Raw genomic sequence first — 20,311 nt, forward strand, 5'->3', positions numbered from 1 at the left:
GTATTATAGGTCCACTGGAGAGAGGTCCTGCTCTGTAACTTCATTTGGATTTCATTGTTTCAGTCTAAATTTAAAAGTCATATTTATTTCCAATTTTTACCACTTCAAGTTTTAATTTTGAATCTCATGTGGAACTGTCTGAAGTGATATGACATTGAGTTACATTCATATGACCTGTCCTGATAAGAAGGGCATATATAACATGTGAACATTTTTAAAAGGCCAGTTATATAAGGGCACGAAAACAGCCCACTCCAAGTTGGTGTTTCTTCTCCATGCAGTCCACAGAGCCCGTCATAGCTGCCCTTTCTTGTCAGCTGCTGTGTTTATCTACCACCTAACGATGTTCTGTGTACTTGGTGTGCTTTTATGCTACACATGGCAGTAGGATGACTCATTAATTATGGCTTGCATATTAAGATAAGTTTCATGTACATTTGTAACTCAGGTTCTATTTCAGCAGTGTTTTTGTTCAGGAAAAAATGGTTACTGTTAGGTCTTTGCTGCTGTCACAGCCCATGTTCCTTGGCACTAGCATGCTTTAGTTGGACTTCAAATCTGGTTGGCCACAAGTTGTGATGATTTATTCATCCATACATTTCGTCTCTTAGTAACCTGAGTCAGAGCAGGTTTTCTTTCATAAAAGAGGGAAAAGCAGATTGTCCTTGCAGTACACATGCGGTTGTTCCCCACGTGTTATTACGCCTCCATCAACAGTGTCTACCTGAGCACAGCCCGAGCACAAAGCACATTCTGTCAGAAGTAGAAGACTCACATTCGGATGAGGGTCTGCATTTGTCTGATTTCTGCCATCCTTGGTCTTAGTGCTCACCCAGTTTTCTATTGTAGTTTGTTATTCTTGTGCTAATTTATCCCTCCTATTGCACGTGCGCTGGTTACATTGTGTTCTATCATTGTTTTGCATTCGGCTCTGATTCTCCTTATTCTCGTTTTATTTTAATTCTCAACATTTTTCAATAAATAAAACTTCAGTTATTCTTGCATCTTTCCCCTACCTTTCTTAATTATCGCCCTCTTTAGTTTTTTCTGTTTTCCCTCCTTGCTTGCTTTCTTATAAGTTTGCTTAATGGAAATGAACTTATAACCTCTTGCCTCTTACAATTCATGTTTTCCTCATTATTTAATTTCTTTTTTTGGAATATGAATAATTGTGAGGGTGGGGAAGACAGTGAGGGAGGGTGGAAAGGTAGAGATTGAGAGAGACTGAGACTTAGCCACATCAGTCCCTGTTAGAGGGCTCAAGGGCAGTCATGGCCACATCAGTCCCTGTTAGAGGGCTGCATGGGCAGTCATGGCCACATCAGTCCCTGTTAGAGGGCTGCATGGGCAGTCATGGCCACATCAGTCCCTGTTAGAGGGCTGCATAGATAGTCATGGCCACGTCAGTCCCTGTTAGAGGGCTGCATGGGCAGTCATGGCCACGTCAGTCCCTGTTAGAGGGCTGCATGGGCAGTCATGGCCACATCAGTCCCTGTTAGAGGGCTGCATGGGCAGTCATGGCCACATCAGTCCCTGTTAGAGGGCTGCATAGATAGTCATGGCCACGTCAGTCCCTGTTAGAGGGCTGCATGGGCAGTCATGGCCACGTCAGTCCCTGTTAGAGGGCTGCATGGGCAGTCATGACCACGTCAGTCCCTGTTAGAGGGCTGCATAGATAGTCATGACCACGTCAGTCCCTGTTAGAGGGCTGCATAGATAGTCATGACCACGTCAGTCCCTGTTAGAGGGCTGCATAGATAGTCATGGCCACGTCAGTCCCTGTTAGAGGGCTGCATGGGCAGTCATGGCCACGTCAGTCCCTGTTAGAGGGCTGCATGGGCAGTCATGACCACGTCAGTCCCTGTTAGAGGGCTGCATGGGCAGTCATGACCACGTCAGTCCCTGTTAGAGGGCTGCATAGATAGTCATGACCACGTCAGTCCCTGTTAGAGGGCTGCATAGATAGTCATGACCACGTCAGTCCCTGTTAGAGGGCTGCATGGGCAGTCATGGCCACGTCAGTCCCTGTTAGAGGGCTGCATGGGCAGTCATGGCCACGTCAGTCTCTGTTAGAGGGCTGCATGGGCAGTCGTGACCACGTCAGTCCCTGTTAGAGGGCTGCATGGGCAGTCGTGACCACGTCAGTCCCTGTTAGAGGGCTGCATGGACAGTCATGGCCACGTCAGTCCCTGTTAGAGGGCTGCATGGACAGTCATGGCCACGTCAGTCCCTGTTAGAGGGCTGCATGGACAGTCATGGCCACGTCAGTCCCTGTTAGAGGGCTGCATGGGCAGTCATGGCCACGTCAGTCCCTGTTAGAGGGCTGCATGGGCAGTCATGGCCACGTCAGTCCCTGTTAGAGGGCTGCATGGGCAGTCATGGCCACGTCAGTCCCTGTTAGAGGGCTGCATGGGCAGTCATGGCCACGTCAGTCCCTGTTAGAGGGCTGCATGGGCAGTCATGGCCACGTCAGTCCCTGTTAGAGGGCTGCATAGATAGTCATGACCACGTCAGTCCCTGTTAGAGGGCTGCATGGCAGTCGTGGCCACGTCAGTCCCTGTTAGAGGGCTGCATGGGCAGTCGTGGCCACGTCAGTCCCTGTTAGAGGGCTGCATGGGCAGTCGTGGCCATGTTGGAGCTGAGGCTGCCTGCTGAGCTCAGTTCCTGTGTGGGATGATGGTACCTATCTAGGGGTTTTTATTATTGTCAGAAAACTCCAGTTGTCACTTTTTTTTTCCTATCATACATGAGAAAACTTTCATACCATAGTGTATAAGTTTACTATAAGAGAAAATATCATTCCAACCATAATTTGTAATGTCAGTATAGTTTTTGGCAGTCAAATTCATCATACTAGTATAATTAAAAAAATAATTTATATTAGTTTTCAAATTCTTATTTAGTAATTTGATTTGTTTCCCTTTGTTCTTTAAATTGGCTAGGAAATTAGTCATCTGAATACTCTCATTGAATATTTTGAAATAATAATTAGTGTTGCATAAACTTTTATTTTCCCCAAAATTACTAGTAATAGTTTAGAAACTTTTTATCTTGAGTATGATAAAGGAAAAGTTGCTGAAAATTCTAAAATTTTAGTTTTTCATATTTTCATAACCAATATATCTGATATTAGTTTGTAAATTAACAAATAAGAGTTTTATTTTATAAATCTTCATTTCTTTTGTGTTTTGATATTATAAATGTTTTTATTATGTCAGATGTACTATTTTAAAACAATTAAGAGTGTCTCAGTGTGGACCATGAGAATGGTAGTGGGCCGTTTTCAGTGAAACTAAATGAAATGGCAATAGTCTCTCAAATTATTTGTTAGATGTTAAAATTTCTAATCTTGTATCTCCTATGTCCTCTCAATTACATCCTAAAAATGAAGGTCAGTTAAATGCTATGCAAATGATTATGAGACAAGGTTTTGTAGCAGCAATGCATGTGCAGCTCTCCCCGTTGAGGTGCACGTGGTGGTGATGATTCAGTACAGTAAGTGCTGGCACGGCCTGGCTTCTCCCTGGAAGAGTTGCTGGAGTAGCAGCACACGCCTGTCGCTCCCTCCCTTCTCAACCATGCTGCTCTTTGGGGGAAGTGACAGAAGGAACCTGCCAGTCATTCTATGTGGACAGTAGGTACTGAGGAGTGTTCACAATACACAGTTCCTTTAAAATGGATATAGCCACAAGACCTTTGTAAAGGAAATTCATTTTGCTTAAAATTATATATAACCTTTTCCTGTACCTTCTTACTTCTTGTCAGACTTATGCTAAAATAAGACTTATCTGCTTATTAAAGATGCAATCAGTATTTGTAAGTACAAAGAATAAAGTAAATAGAGCAATGATTCTCATCTCTCAAGGGAAGTTATCTCTATCTTAGTATAATGCCTTCCGTGGGCTCTTCTCAGTCCTTCTGTGTGTACAGCACACATGCGCCATGCATGTGTTTTTAAAAATATGTTCACAAATGACTTTATTCCAAAGATTTGAGAAGGTTCATCAGAGCTACAGTAGTTCTTTGAACTTAGATTGCTCTGATTATTTTATTTATTCTTATTTTTGTTAATAGCAGTTTTATTAACCAATGCATGTATTTATACATTGCATTGTGTAGCTTGCCTTCCTTAATTCTTCTGGCCATTGTTCATCAATTCATAAATACAGATTTATTTAATTGGGTGGCCTAATCTATTATTTACTGTACCATGATGTCATGATTTGCTGCTTAATGAGCACTAATACTATTTGTAAGTTTCTACCAAGTAAACAGTGCTATGCATTAATCTTTTCTGAGTTATTTCCCTGGTGTCAGTGACACAGATGGCACTGCTGTGTCGAAGACTTGTCTGTTGTCACATTTCACCAACAATGCAGGACAGTCCTTTTTTTTTTTTTTTTTTTTTTTTTTGTATCTAATGGAAAGAAAGGGGATACTGTTAATTTTCTGTTAAGATAAATCTCATGTTTGTGGTAGGGTTTAAAAACATATTAACTTCCCTGGACTTCTTAATTTTCTTTGCTTCGGATTAGTTGTAAAATTGTTATATTAATATTTTTAAATGATGCTTTAATGGTAAATTTTATCATATATTCTGTGACTGACTATATAGTGAAAGAAAAAATTTACATTGTACTGTGTTTTCATATGTAATAACATAATTTATTCACGTGCTTCTTGAGTTCTTGATATGCCAGGAAAAACTGAGTAGTTAAGTTTGCAATAAATCATGAGGTGCAGATTAGCATTAACTGTGACAGCTTGTGTTCTGTCATCACACTGGCAGTTAGTCAACCAATAGGAAAGAGTTTAAGAGTTTCTTTTCTTCTTTTCTTCTCTTCCTTTTTCCCCTCTACCTTCCTGCTTTGTAGGACCTAAGGTATCGTAGGCCATACAGATTTCAACAAATACATATTTAGAACTGCTAGGATAATATCAATATTCTCTTGAAAATGAGCCGGAGACCATTCCTGACTCCGCATGGTTGATTGCTAGTATGGAATTGGCCACTTCCCCTTCCCTGTGCGTGCTGTCCCCTGTCAGATGTGTGGGAGTGCTTGCTCAGTCCTTCACAGTTCATCATGAACTTACAATGAGCTCCTGGGGCATCCCCTCCCCTGTGCAGTTGTGAAAAGCTGCCCTGTGCTGATGATAGGGTGGCTGTGGCTGCAGGGTGCCCCGAGAGTGTTGACTTCCACTCCTGGGTGTACGTCTGCAGGGCTGGTCCTGAGGCCCTGGACACTTCAGCTCCCATGGCATTTTTCTGTATAAATAACTGAAATGCTTAAGTCAGGTTTGTGTTAGGGATGCACAATGTCTTGGGAATGGTGGCGTGCCCTCTAAAAGCAGCACCCAAGGCAGCAGGGCACGAAGGGCACTTGCATACCTCTGGTGAGTCCTGCCTGGTCTGCACAGAGGCTACTAGGCCTTGGGTCATAGAAAGCCAAAATCAAGCCAATGCAAAATGTATATTGTACTTTCCTTGTAAACATTAGCAGTAGCGAAGCTGATACTCGGAGTTGATTCCTCCGGTTTCTTTCTTAGCTCATGGGGTTCTTTAAGAACAGTTTTAGGAGCAGATTAGAAAGTCTGTTTTCGTTTTACAGGGACTGTATCAAGTCGTTCTGACTTGACATAAAAATGAATGTTCAGTACTTCTGTTTTTTTCCTATTTATATGTCTTAACAATTAGGGAGGCTGGGTTGTGTTACCTTGGATCCACGTGTCTGCCATGAGTGACAGAGATAATGTGGTTTTTATCAATATTAATTTTCACTGAGGCACAGTTTCACAAAGGTCAGGAATGACAGCGCTAGAAGTTTTCCTGAGAATGCTTTATATCATGCCTGGAAAAGATGGAGCAATTCAGCAAGCCTGATTGTCCTTGGCTGCAGAGGAAAGGTTGCCTATTGAAAGCTCAGGGTCCTGCCAAGAAAACAGAGTGAGAGGCGTGTCTGTGCCTGCACAGTGCACACTCTGTGTGAGCACTTTTCCTCAGCATCGTGGCTGTGAGGAGACAAGTGGCTCAGGAATGGTCGTACTTGACGGTGAGCATGTTTCACTACTACAGGAGGGAGCAGCTTATGCTAGGGGCATGCTCCTTTGCCTCCTTGAACCATGTGCGGATCGCACCTTGGCATGCCAGTCTAGTGACTTTCTGAGTATTTATAGACATCTGTGTACTCACTTTTATACACTTGCCATTAGTAATGAGAGCTGGAAAAAATGGAATGAAGAGCAAGGAACAGCCGTGGCTGGGCTGCTCAGGGTGGGTTTCTGCCGAGCCTGTGTGTCCCTGGGTACTTTCCCAGCCTGCGGAGGAACAGCGGCGACCAAACAAACAAAAGCGGCGCTCTGTAGTCCACCCTGGCCATTATGCTTTTATAGCTGACTGTCCAATCGCAGGTGCTGCATGCATGCCATGTGACAAATATACAGTATTGCCATGGTAGGACATATTAATTACCCTAATTAACACGTGACTTTAGAAGTCTTAGATTAATCAGCATGTGACTCTTTGTTATTTGTATTCTTATGGGGATTTTCCTCTACAGATGCAAATACCAGGGCAAAAATATTGCTTGGCTTATACATGGAGAGAATATCCATCGCAGTTGCACTGTACATCCAAGAAAACAGAAAGTAATTAAAATGCTGATTACTGTGGTAAATCTCTGAAGTGTCCTATTATCTGCATTTTCAATGTGCTCACATCTCTGAGAAGTTAGCTCTGCACACCAGCCTCCCGTGATTACCTGATGCCCTCCGGAACGTTAGCTGAGTTGTTTCCTGTATTACTTAGGAAAAATTTCTTTTCACAATTGAAAATGTCAGCATCAATTGAAAGTAACACTAAGCATGTGCTTGCCTTCTGAATATTCTCCTCCTTGCCTCCCTCCACCCACCCTGTGAGGACCTGGCTGTGACAGTTTGATTAGATCATCAATCCTCACTGTTAACAGCCCTTTCCTGCGCACCTGGGCTGCTGGGTCACATCGGAATTCAGCTACTGTTGTCTCCGTGCCCGGTGTGCATCCGCCATGGCAATTTACACTATGTGCACAAATTAAAAGTTACCTTACAACAACAGTTTACCTTTAAAAATGACCTCTTTCTCCCCACGGTAGTTCTCTTGTGGTATAGGAAGTGCATTTTTGTGTGATGAAAGACCCTTCTAGAACTTAGTAACCCATCATGGTGAAGGTGATCCTTTTTTCTTGTAACTTTAGCCTAATGTCAGAATTACTGAAATGAAAATAATCTTTCTTTCATCTACATTTTTACAATTTGATTACATTTTTACCGCATTTAAACTTAAATAATTAAAATGTTCATGTATTTCTGAAAATCTCTCTGCTTCTAAGTTCTTTGTTTGACCTGTCCCATTGGCGGACTTATACTTCTCTTCTTACAGTGAAGTGGTTAAAAACCTTCAGTTTCCACAAAGCAGGTTAGTAGCTGCAACACACTTTTAAAGCTAATATCTCTTTCAATCTAGCTCTATTACTTTTTTGGTAACCATGATTCTATATTGTTTCTTCTATAACCTCTTATTATAATAAAGGGAAGAGAAATATTTAAAAATTTTTAGATGTCTATTTTTGGAATATAGATCTGTGTCCTCCTTTCATTTTCAAATTTTGTTTGTAAATGTATTCATGGATAATTGAGTACACAGGTATGTGCTTACAGCATTTATCTTGTCTTCATTAAAAAAGTTTCAAACCTGACTTGTTATGTTTAAGCTGTGCCTTTTACTGGCGCTGGTGAGGTGGGGATGCTGCCACAGAGAGTCTGTGCATCCTGCCTGTGTCACATCAGCTGGCACTTGCTTTGGAGACTGCAGTTGTCCTCAGCCTCTCTCTCTTGCGTGCTCCCGTGTTTGCTAGAAGCCTGACTGTTGTTCACACTGTGGTGACTTTCCTGCTTCTAACACTTTTTCCCCATCTTCTATTGCGGTAAATCTTCTTAATCTTCTAAAATTTTAATCTTGAATTCTAAATTGTTTTATGTGCATATGAAGTCGAACATGCAATTATGATTTTAAGTATTCTTGGTGAACTCTCAGCTACTGTGTTTGCTTAGGATTTCTGTCCCTCCCTGAGGCATGGCTCAGGGCAGAGTACTTTGGCTGTGGGCACATAGATCCCAAAGAAGCTGCATCCTTTCCTTTGGACTGTTTATGTTTTGTTGGAGTAGCTAATGTATGAAACCCAAATCTTTATCATATTTCAGGAAGCGTTTGACACTTGTTAAGGCCTGGTCTTTTGACATTATCATAGTATAGTGTGTTGAAAAGCCTAGCTAATTAATAACCAATAACCTAGATTTAGCTAGCATCTTTGCATCTGGCTGTGTGAATGCCCATGGTTAGACTACGTCTTTGTTTTAGGCTCTAGTATGTTTGGTTGCCCAAAACTGAAGCTAGGATTAAAGGTCCCGTGCTCCAGCTGCTTCTCTGCTTTGTCTCATTAAGGCTGCTGCTGTAAAATATAGGTTGTTTGACAAGTCAGATAAGATAGTAAATGAAAGGGAAATAACATGTCATCATGGATTATTAAAATGTGTACCTGGGTTTAAATCTTGACATTGTCCTTTAATCATTTACTTACCTGGCTAAATTATATAAACTTTGATGCTAACTAAATAAATGTGTAGGGAACCACACTTTCCTTGGAAACTGCTCATAAGGAAGGAGTAAATTAAGTGTATGTGTGGCATAGAGGAGGACCTTATACCTAGACCATGTTCTATACTTTTGTCACCTGAACTCAAACGCTGTGGTAGTGTAGCCAGAATTGTCAAAGGCTCAGCCTGGTGAATAGGTTAGAAAATACCCAAGACAATTTACTTGTAAAGAGAAAAATGTTTATTCTGGCATATAAGTAAGGAAATTCCAGTCTAAGATCTAAAGGATCTATGGCTTTGGGCTCTGAAGAAAGCCAAATGAACAGTTTACCCAATTGTCCAGGAAAAAAATCAAGCAAGGACTAGTGAGGCAGAGCTCCACTCCTCCTGTACTGCCACGGCCTAGGGAGTTCCTATTGGACCTTTTGACCTCCCCAGCAGTGCCGTTCCTGAAACCACACCCCTACCACCAGCCTTTGGGCAACACATCTGAGTTCCAGCAGTGAGTGCAGTAACCCTGTTCCATGCTCAGCACTGTCATAGGAGGTGGAGCTTCGGTGCACGAGCACCCTGAGCTCTCGTGGCAGTGGCTGCTGTGCAGTTCAGATGCTGCTCTAGTGCAGGGCGTGGCTGATGGGCAAAGGGTAGCGCTTTTAAACAGACCTCTATGAGGCAGCTTTGTGAAAAACTGCATTGGAGGTAACTTCATTGGCATGTAATAATCTAGAGAGAGCCCGGGTAAAAATCTGAATGATGAGAAGGAATGTAAGCGTGTTCTCGGCAGAGCGAGTAGTGCAGATTGTGAGATAAGATCCAGAGGTGGTGGGCGGGTTTGCTGAGCTGCAGCAGCAGCAGCAGCGCTGACTGGGTCAGACAGACAAGGTGTCCTGAGAGTGTTGGTGAGGTGTTTGTGTGTTGGCAAGCTGCATGGTGCTAAAAGAACACTCTAGTTACATGATACAGCAGTGCACATGTTAAAACTTTTCTGTAGCTGTTCAGAGTTTATTTTTGCCTTTCTTGAACTCATACCTCCTTCATCCTCCCACAGATTTTATTTGATAGTTTTTGTATGTAGAAATATTTTGATGATCATCATCTCATTTCTAAAGATATGTAATTGGCACTCTTTCTAAATTTAACCCATGGTGGATTGAAAACTAATATAAATTATTTTTAATTTTTTTTTAAATTTATAAGGGCGGGGGTGCATGTATGGCACAGAGTGTGAGTGGATGTCAAAAGGCATGGAGACCAGCTGTCTCCTTCCACACTGTAGAGTTTCGGATAGAGCTCAGGCCACCAAGCTTGAAGGCAAGGGCCTTGACCCATGAGTGATCAGCCCGCCTCCTTCAGTCATGTGATCTCTGCTGCTTTGTACTGTTGTCTCTTAGAAGAGATGCCCTTCACTGACACTCATGTGGGGTGAATGCAAAATGACCTGTAAGGAAGCATTGTTAGCAGAACCCAGGCTGCATTTGTCAAGTTAGAGCCCTCTGCGTTTGAGTAGGTGCAGCAAGTGTAATGCCATTCTCACACCTGGGCATGATGGCTGTGAATGAAGCCGCAAGTCTGTATTACAGAGTTTTGGCTTTAAATTTTTTTTTAATACTTATGTATTTGAGGCAGGATCTTTCTATGTATTACAATTGGTTTGGGACTCTCTCCTTCAGTCTTCCCAGTTTTGAGATTATAGGTGTGCAACACTCTTCTGATGACATGGCCTTCTCTAGTTCCTCAGTGATTAACTGTTATGTGTGAGGCAAGTAAATTTAAACCCAATAAGATACACAAGAGGAATTTGCATGTGGTCCAACTTTAAGAGTTTTATTAGGCTAATCAGTAAATGAAAGAGGATATGGAGTTAAGGAGCAGGAATTAATGGAACCAGGACAACAGTTCATTTGGTGAAGGGCTTTCTAGGCAAATATGAGGGCCTGAGCTAGCTTCCCCAGAGCCTCTGTTAAAAAGCCAGGAACGATTTGCGCCCATAAGACCTGCCCTGTTAGGCAGAGGCGTGCCAGGCCATGGAGCCCCTTGGCCAGCTCACCCAGCACTGACACGCTCCCAATGAAGGAAGTTGTCTTCAAAACACAATGTGGACCATACACTCCTGAGCATGTACAAGTGAGCTGTCCTCTGCTCACTACACAAACTCACCCCACCTGCCCCCAAATACACCAGTATCATTAGGAATTAATTACTTAGGGTAGCCTCTGCTCTTCTTTTTAAATCTCCTTTGAAATTATGCACGTACCTTCTGATAGTATGGGTAAGGGTTGAGCCTGACAGCTCTGGTCGAGACACAGAATTGAAAGGAGTTAATTCAGTGCAGATTTGGTGCCCTGTGGAACACACAGCTACAGCAGAAATTGTGCCAATACTGCAGGCAGAGATGATGGCAAAGGACTGATGGTGTGTTAGGTCGGAGAAAACAGAAGTCTAGACCGGAGCCCAGGCTGTGCTCGTGACTGGCAGATGGAAACGATTTTCACACACATTTTGATCTGGGAATGGAGAGGTTTGTAACAATGACAGGTGCGATAGTGCAGTTTTAATCAGGGAGTTTTGTATGTGAGTCAAGAATCATAGACTGAGGGCCGGACTGAAGACGGAGGTATGTCATCGTATGAACGTCTTGGAGCTAGAAGGGAGGCCTCCAGGAGAGTGAGGACAGAAGGGGTACTGCAGAGGAGTCTAGCTGAAGGTGCTTTGTAAGGGAAACGGGACCCGTGGGTGTTGTAATTACATCCAAGTAGCTGCTTCAAGGTGGCCCTACTGGGTGGTGTCCGTGTACAGAAATAGGTGCATAAACTTATCTTGAATCTAAGTCGCTGGAATCTGAGATTAGTTTTGTGATTTCAAACCACACAGTTGCATTTGAGCTGTCGGACAAAGCCAGCTAACCAGTGCTTAGCTGGTGACCCATGTCAGGGCAGACGCGAGCGGATCTCCTTTCTCCTGTGACTGGCTTCTGTGCTGTGCAGGCGTCTTCCATCATCTCCTGCTGGACTTTATTTTGAGTTATGTCCCTCTGGATGCCTCTCAAAGCCGTGGCCTCCTCACTACTCTTGTGCCCCATCTGTTTCCAGTAGCTTTGTGGCAGTGGTGTCTTAGAAAGGTGCCCGGGAACTTTTGAAACTATCTCAGGCAAGTTTTTCACCAATAGTTTTTTGTTTGCTTTCTTTTTCCTTTTTAAAAAAATTGGGCCCTTCGTTTCTGATATATTCCATTTCTCTTTTCATATTTGCCCAGATGGCAATATCATGGATGATGGCCACATCATAGATTTTATAGCTATTCCTTTGTTATTTTTTGAATTGTGTTTGTTTGGCTTTCTTTTACACTCCTAGATTCTGATGGAATGTTTCATATTCTGTTTTATGTTGTATTTAAGATTCAGTTTTTTTGGTCATTTCATCACTTTATCAAAAGGTGATTTCACAATTCACTTGGCTTATAGAATCAGTGTTTTGCGGTACATGCTTGTGCTGCACTTGCAGCTTGCTCTTTGCCCTCTGCTGAGAGCGGATCTCATAATGTGGTTTGACCAGTGACCACTCTGGTCCCTGCTTAGGTCAGCGTGGTACACTTCACAATTTGCCAGTCTAGTTTTCCTTGTAGACAGGGTTTTTTGTTGTTGTTGTTGTCGTTGCTGTTTTGTTTTGTTTTGTTTTTGCTTTGAACTTTCTGTTATTCTGTGTTCTTTGGACTTTTGAGATTGCTGCTATATGTTGCTCAGCTTACTGTTTTTCCTAATTTCATACCTTGTTCTTTGTATATTATTATATTAACATAAAGAAAAATGTTGCTGTTGTTTTACCAGTGCTTGTTTTTCTGTCTCCTCTTAGGGTGGAGGTGGCTGGGTGTTTGAAGTTGAATGCACATCCATGTTATGTTTTGTACAGTTTTGGAGTTGTGTCTTAGCTCTTTCACTGAGACCTGGAGGGTAGAATCAGGTCTGTAGTAGGTATTCAGAGGAAATATCTCAAAAGCTGTGGGATATAAATGCAGTAACAACTTGTACTGTGAGCACATCACTACTCAGTAATTGGCCACAAGGACTTCTTTCTTTAATCGGATCCCAGAATCATTTCAAATACCTCATGAACACACAGAATCTATTTTTAAAACATAACTCTTGTTGGTCCTTTGATGACAACTCATCCCTTTACATCTATTGATTTTATGGTTTCTATTTATGGTTAGCTTATAACACAATAATTTGACATAGGTTGAGTTCGTGTGTGTGTTTGTGTGTAGATATATGTTTGTATGTATGTACATAGGTTTGTGTGTATGTGCATGTGCCTGTGTGAGTCTATATATGTGTCTAGGTGACTGTGGGTGGGTGGTTGTGAATGTGGGTGTATACATGTCTCTGTATATGTATGGATTGTGTGTTAGTTTGAATAAGAATGGCTCCCATAGACTCATAGAATGCTTGGCCCAAAGGGAGTGGCACTAGTAGGAGGTGTGGCTTTGTTAGAAGAATTGTGTCATTGTGGGGACAGGATTTGAAGTCTCCTATGCTCAAGGTACACCAGTGTGTCACACAGTCTCCTTCTGCTGCCTGTGGATCAAGATGTGGAGCTCTCAGCTCCTTCTCCAGCACCGTGTCTGCCTGCATGTCACCATGCTTCATGCCCTTATGATAACAGGCTAAACCTCTGAAGCTATAAACTGTCCCCAATTAAATGTTTCATTTTGGAATAGTTGCACAGTGTGGTCTTTGTGTCCTTTCATGGCAATAGAAATCACACTAAGATAGTATATATGGCGCTCTCTCTCTCTCTCTCTCTCTCTCTCTCTCTCTCTCGTGTGTGTGTGTGTTATCTCAGTTTGAGATCAGGATGATGTAAGTGAGTGGCAGTGTTGCTAGATCTCTGCCATTCCCTCTGATAATGTTCCCCTTGTCTCTGTCTTTGGATTCCAGATCTGCATCATTGCTTTTAAGTCTTGCTTTTATTTTTATAAATTGAACCTAAATCTGGACCAGCAGACCCTCCACTGATTCATATCTGTATCACTCCCCTTTTTAATATTTTTAATTCATCTTACTGAATGTGTGGTCAACTACTCCATCCCCAAATATGCCGTGTCAAATACAATACACATAGTTCTTGGACTCACACACATTATAATTTGTGTGACTCAAGCCATAAAATCATATTTACCTAAGTGTGGTGACTGAAAATTCTAATCCTGTAATCAGATGTACTAGGGGAACCGTAGTCTCTACTGCATTTCAGATTAATATCATAAGAATATTTACTAGTGCAGCACCATACGTGGGCTTGTTACCTTACTCTACACTGGTCCCTTGCATGTCGTGGACTTGTTACCTTACTCTACACTGGTCCCTTGCATGTCGTGGACTTGTTACCTTACTCTACACTGGTCCCTTGCGTGTCGTGGACTTGTTACCTTACTCTACACTGGTCCCTTGCTTGTCGTGGACTTGTTACCTTACTCTACACTGGTCCCTTGCGTGTCGTGGACTTGTTACCTTACTCTACACTGGTCCCTTGCGTGTCGTGGACTTGTTACCTTACTCTACACTGGTCCCTTGCGTGTCGTGGACTTGTTACCTTACTCTACACTGGTCCCTTGCGTGTCGTGGACTTGTTACCTTACTCTACACTGGTCCCTTGCGTGTCGTGGACTTGTTACCTTACTCTACACTGGTCCCTTGCGTGTCGTGGACTTGTTACCTTACTCTACACTGGTCCCTTTCATGTCTTCTGAGTATTACTCTAACATTGTTGGAATTTCAGGGTTTATTAAAGACTTCAGATACATGGCTTTATTTGCCTTTGAGTCTCAGGATGTATTTGATATATCTGAGATAACTATTTTATATATCCCATTCCTGTTTTGCTTCTGATATTGAATACAGTTTCATGTTATGATACCCAGGCTAGCGTTGGATTCATTCTAAGTTTAACCCAGGCTATATTTGAATTTGTCTTCCTCTTGGTGTTTTCCTAAGTAGCTGAGACAGACCCATACCAATGGACATTATTCCAAGAGTGGTTTGGATGTGTTTTTCAATACCTTGTGAAGTATTTCTTGTTAAAATGAACACTAAACCAGAGACTCATCAAAATTACAGTATATTTTACAGATAGTCCTGAAAAATTAATGTATCACATTCAAAATGTTAGATTACTCTTTTATTTTAAATTCCTATTCATATTATAAAATTGGAGAAATAAAGGACCATAACAACAGGCATAACAAGCACTGTATTCTTAAAATTTTAAAATGAATTGTAAAAAATTAAGCTTGGTCTCTAATGCATAGTTTAAATGTTTATATGGGAAAATAATATGAGTTCATCTTAAAACTTAGATACTCTATGGGCTTAGAATTTAGACTCTTATCAAGGGCCTTCTTGAGAACATTTCAGATGTTCTAACAAAAGCACCTTTTTTTTAACCACTAACAATGTGCAGCCTTCATCTTTCTGGCTTCCCTCACGCTCTATCATATTCATTCCCCATCTCCAATAGAGAACCAATTGCTATTTTTTCCTAATTGTAACTAATAGTTATGTAATACCATTGAGTTCTTATTATTATTAAAGCCTTTTACCAAAGAGATTGTAAATGACTTGTTAGTCCTTGTAGTAGTTTGAATAAAAGTGGCCCACCCACACACCCACAGGGAACGGCACTCTTAGGAGGTGTTGTTGTGGCTTTGTTGGAGGAAGCATGCCACTCTGTGGGTGGGCTCTGAGGTCTCCAAAGCTCAAGCCAAGCCTAGTGGCTCAGTTCTTTTTCTTTTGCCTGCACGTCTGAATGTAGAGTTCTCAACTCCTTCTCCAGCATCAAGTCTGCCTATTTGCCATTACACTTCCCACCATGATGACAATAGACGAAGCCTTTGAACTTTAAGCCAGCCAGAGTTAAAGGTTTCCCTCACAACAGTTGCCGTGGTCAGGTGTTTCTTCAGAGTCACCAAAACCCTACCTAAGACAGGCCTACATAAGGAACATGTCCAGTGATGGAGATGCCAAGCCAGCCTCCCTATTCCCCGAGCCCCCTTGTTGCCTGGAGATGAGCGGAGGCCTCTTTTATGTATTGCATTCATGGACTCATTACATATCTTATATTGCTGGCTGTGGTGGTGCATAATTTTAATGACAACAGTTGGGATGTAGAGGCAGGAATCTCTAGAGACTTCACTGCTGTAAGTTCTCTTTCCTTCCTGGTGTTACCCCAGCTACGTTGTTGCCTTAGTGCACAGACAAAACAGTGGTATTTTGTGCTTCTTGGTAACCTTGGGCGGTCTTTAAATGACATTCTAATACCTGCATGGACTGTGTTTGCTTTTTGTAGACACACATGAAGAGTATCATAGTTAAAATATGCACATTCTCTTTTGGAAGTTGTAGGAAGTAGCTGGTTTTGTTTGTTGGTTTGTTTCAATTATATGCACCTGATGTCATGTAGATGCTTGGTCCACAGAGGCCAGAGGGATCAGATCCCTGCAGAGCTGGAGTCACAGGTGCTTGTGAACCACCCAGCATAGTATTGGAAGTTGTGTCCTCGGCAAGAGCAGGATATGATCATCTTAACCACTGGTCCCTCCTCTTTCCCGCCACTGATAAGCTCCATGAGCAATCAGTAATGGATGTGTTGGGATCTTCCACTTAACTGCTTAGCTGACTGAAGCAAGTCCTTGCGTTTTGACAGTTACCATGTTGTAATATTATAATGATCATTTTTCTCTGACAATGTTTTCATTACGAAATTCAGTGCTGTCTTTGTTACTGTTCCATTGCTGTGAAGAGGCACCATGACCAAGGCAACTCTCAAAAGAAAGCATTTTATTGGGGACTAGGTCCATTATCATTATCCTTATGGCAAGTAGCATGGTACCACGAAACTGGAGACAGTCAGGGTTGACACTGGAGAGGTGGCTGAGAACTCTGATCTGCAGGCAGTGGAAAGTGAATCTGGGCTTTGGCAACCTCAGAGCCTGTCCCCAATGACACACCTCCCCCATCAGGACCACAACTCTTCTCCTCCTACTCCTACTCCAAAGAATTTCTCTCCTTGGGAACTAAGCATTGATTATATGAGCCTCCGTGGCCAAGTTTATTCAAACTACCACAAGTGGTTTGCCTTCTAATTCAAACTTCAGTCATGTCCATTTTCTGAAAAAAAGTAAGTAGAATTTTCTTCCTAACGCTGAGATTTCATTAAGAGATGTTTTGTAGAAGAAACAATTTCAAAGACCTTTTGGGTCAATCAGCATTTGTGTGGTATATTTGAATTTCTATTTACTGATTGTTGCAAGCTCAGCTTTTCCTAATAAAACGGGCTCTTTGGCGTGACAATCTGTTTCCACAAGTGCACTAAATGCCCTTCTTACTGGTTCTGAGTTTTAATTTTGATCTTATCACTAACCTTCCCTTACTGTATTATCTCATGGTCCATTGACATTTTTTTGTCAGGTATTACATATATTTAAATTTAGAATTCTGTATTCTATTTTTATATTTATACGATTGGTCTTACATTGGGATATGACATATAGTATTTAAATTTTTATATATAATATTTATTACTCTGAGCCATATTCTACTAATAATTTTAACAAGTTGCAAGAAAATATTTTCTATTTCACAAACATATGTATTGATGATTTTATCTTTTGATCATTATATCAGTAAATTGGAACCTGTTACACACCTAGGGATATAGATTACATAGTTGATTAAGGATAAGAATGTTTTGTACAGATCTTTATCCTAATATCTTTTTTGGTTTCTGTTAAAAGTCTGAAGAGTCATTGACTTCCTGATATATTTTATGCTAAAAATCTATTTATGAATAAACTGTTATTGTTTTTAGGTCTGACTTATCTCTGAGCCATACATTTAACATTTTCCTATCTCTAAGCGAATTCTGAACTCAAAACATAAAACCCCATATCAGCTGGACATGGTCGGCTTTGTGGTAAACAAGCAGCCACGGAGCTTTACCGAGAGGACCTTCATGGAAGCATCGTGTGTGCCCTTTAGTCATGTGAGCTCCTGATGCCTGGGACCCAGGGCTGCAGGAATAAGGTGCAGCTTCCGCCGCCTGCTGCTGTGTTCTTCCATGGCGTGTCCATGGGATGTCCTTTAGCAGTGTGGCCCCTCTCCCTGTGGTGAGGCTTACTCCAGTGCTTTTTGTACTCAGTTTCTAATCTTCACTTTGTCTCTTTCTGGCTTAGTTAGGTGGTATTTGTAAAAACTTAACTAAATTTTATTTGTTAGAAACATGCATGTAATAATATTTTTGTGCAAATAAGTAATTTGCACATGGATGTGTTCAAATTTCTCCACCCACATTCAAGGCATATATTTTATTATTTTAGCTAATACAAGTATTGTTTTTTAGGTAAATCTTTCTCTCATAGTTACTCAGATTTTTCCTTTTTATTGAAAATAGTTTTTTTCTTATATAATATATCCTAATTACAGTTTCTGTTCCCTCTGCTCCTCCAGTTCCTCTCTGCCTCCTCTCCCCCTCCCCTTCTCCCCCTCCCCTTCTCCCCCTCCCCTTCTCCCCCTCTCCCCCTCTCCCCCTCTCCTCCTCTCCCCCTCTCCCCTTCTCCCCTTCTCCCCCTCTCCCCCTCTCCCCCTCCCCTTCTCCCCCTCTCCCCCTCTCCCCCTCTCCCCCTCTCCCCCTCTCCCCCTCTCCCCCTCTCCCCCTCTCCCCCTCTCCTCCTCTCCCCCTCTCCTCCTCTCCCCCTCTCCCCCTCTCCCCCTCTCCCCCTCTCCCCCTCTCCCCCTCTCCTCCTCTCCTCCTTTCCCCCTCTCCCCCTCTCCCCCTCTCCCCCTCTCCCCCTCTCCTCCTCTCCCCCTCTCCCCCTCTCCCCCTCTCCCCCTCTCCCCCTCTCCCCCTCTCCTCCTCTCCTCCTCTCCCCCTCTCCCCCTCTCCGCTTTTCCTCCCCTCCCCTCCAATCTAGACCCACCTCCTTTCTGTTTCTCATTAGAAAACAAACATGCTTCCCCCCCTTGAGTTTTTTGTTTGTTTTTGCTTTTGAGTTTCTTGAGTTGTTTATTTGTTTGTTTGTTTCTTTGGAGTTTTTGAGACAGGGCTGTTCTGTATAACAGCCCTGGCTGCCCTCACTTTGTAGACCAGGCTGAGCTCAGAGATTCCCCATCTCTGCCTCCCAGAGTGCTGAGCTTCAAGGTGTGTGCCAATACACCTGGCTAGCAAACAGGTTTCTAAGGGATAAAGATAAAATAAAACAAGAACTGGCCTATTGGAATTGGACAAAACAAAGCAAAGCAAAAGAGTTCAGGAGAGGGCACAGGAAACAGATTTGGATACAGAGGCCACTCGTTCACACACACCAGAACCCCACAACAACACAAACCTGAAGCTAGGTTAGACATACGCAGAGGACCATGTCTGTCACTTCTCTCAAATCCATACATGCTCAGAATCCTATGAAGATTGTTCTGAACTAGTGAAGAGATTTAGTTTCCAAAAATGTAATGGATGGCAATTTGTTTAAGTGTGACTCTGGAGCACTTAGTTTTTGCATACTATTTTACAGCTAGCTACTCTGAGTTTGGGTACATGATAATCTGTTAATCTATAGCCCAGTTGTAATTGAACAGATTATTCCTTGCATCAAAGGCTTTTTGTTAAGGCATAAAAAAAATGCAGAAGGTGCTATTTCATTTAGCTAAATTTTGTTTCTCTCAACCCCAACTTGAAAATGTGAGATTTCCCTTGACAATGTGGTGAAGGTGGGGTTCACAGCTCAGTCATACTGTGTTTGACGTTCTTTTCTATTACCAGCAGGAATCACAATTGGTAGAACAGGGCACCAAGCAGAGCAGCATCACTGTCTAGTGTAGGCTGACACCTGTGACTGCTTGGCCACTTGTCATATCATCACAACTTGACGTATTTTAATGACTTCTCTTTGCCCCGGATGGGTGGGTTTTGTCCTTTCGTGTCTTGTAGTGTGCTTTACTGTACATACCTGACACTCACCCTGTTCTTGTCAGTTGAGTTTGAACTGGTGCTTATGCGTATGTGTTTGTGGATTCATTTTGAGATTGTCAAAGGAAGTTTCTTCACTGTAATAGTTACCTGTTCTGACTAAAAGAAGCAAAGCTCCTTTGCATGTTTTAACTCAGCAGCTGTCTTTAGACTTAAACACACACACACACACACACACACACACACACACACACACACGCACACACACGCACACACTTTTGGCTCAGTTAGGAATCCAAATGTGAACTATAGCACACAGAACTATCCTGCGCAGTTACGGCCTTCTATGGAGGACCACAGAGTAGATCATTGTTCGTTCCCAGGTGGCTTGCTTCCAATCCTGGAAGTCAGTATTCAATACATTTCAATAATACAACTTTTAAACATGTTTTTTATTGTATTTAACTCAGTTGAAGGCCATTGAATAGGAAAAAATACTAAATGTGAATAAAGAATAAAATGTTTTAGCAGCACTCAGGATAAATTATAAAGGAAACAATTTACTCTGTCTGTCTGCTTCCTCCCAGTTTGTGCTGAGACATGCCACAGCTGGAAACCAGGCTTGATTGTGACATGACTGTCACCTTCCAGAGAGGGCACTATGTGTCAGGTCAGGGTTGTCTGCTGAAGTCCTGCAGCCATCTTGCTGAGCTGTGCAGAGCTCT

The 20,311-nt window shown here is 42.2% G+C and overlaps 1 protein-coding gene across 3 annotated transcripts in view; it reads left to right on the plus strand.

The window, feature by feature from the left end:
- The window catches only part of ZNF407 (zinc finger protein 407), a 381,799-nt gene that overhangs the window by 154,529 nt on the left and 206,959 nt on the right, over positions 1 to 20,311 (plus strand). The window lies entirely within an intron of this gene.

Source organism: Acomys minous, assembly GCF_964271855.1.
Source record: "Acomys minous genome assembly, chromosome: 4".
NCBI lineage: Eukaryota > Metazoa > Chordata > Mammalia > Rodentia > Muridae > Acomys > Acomys minous.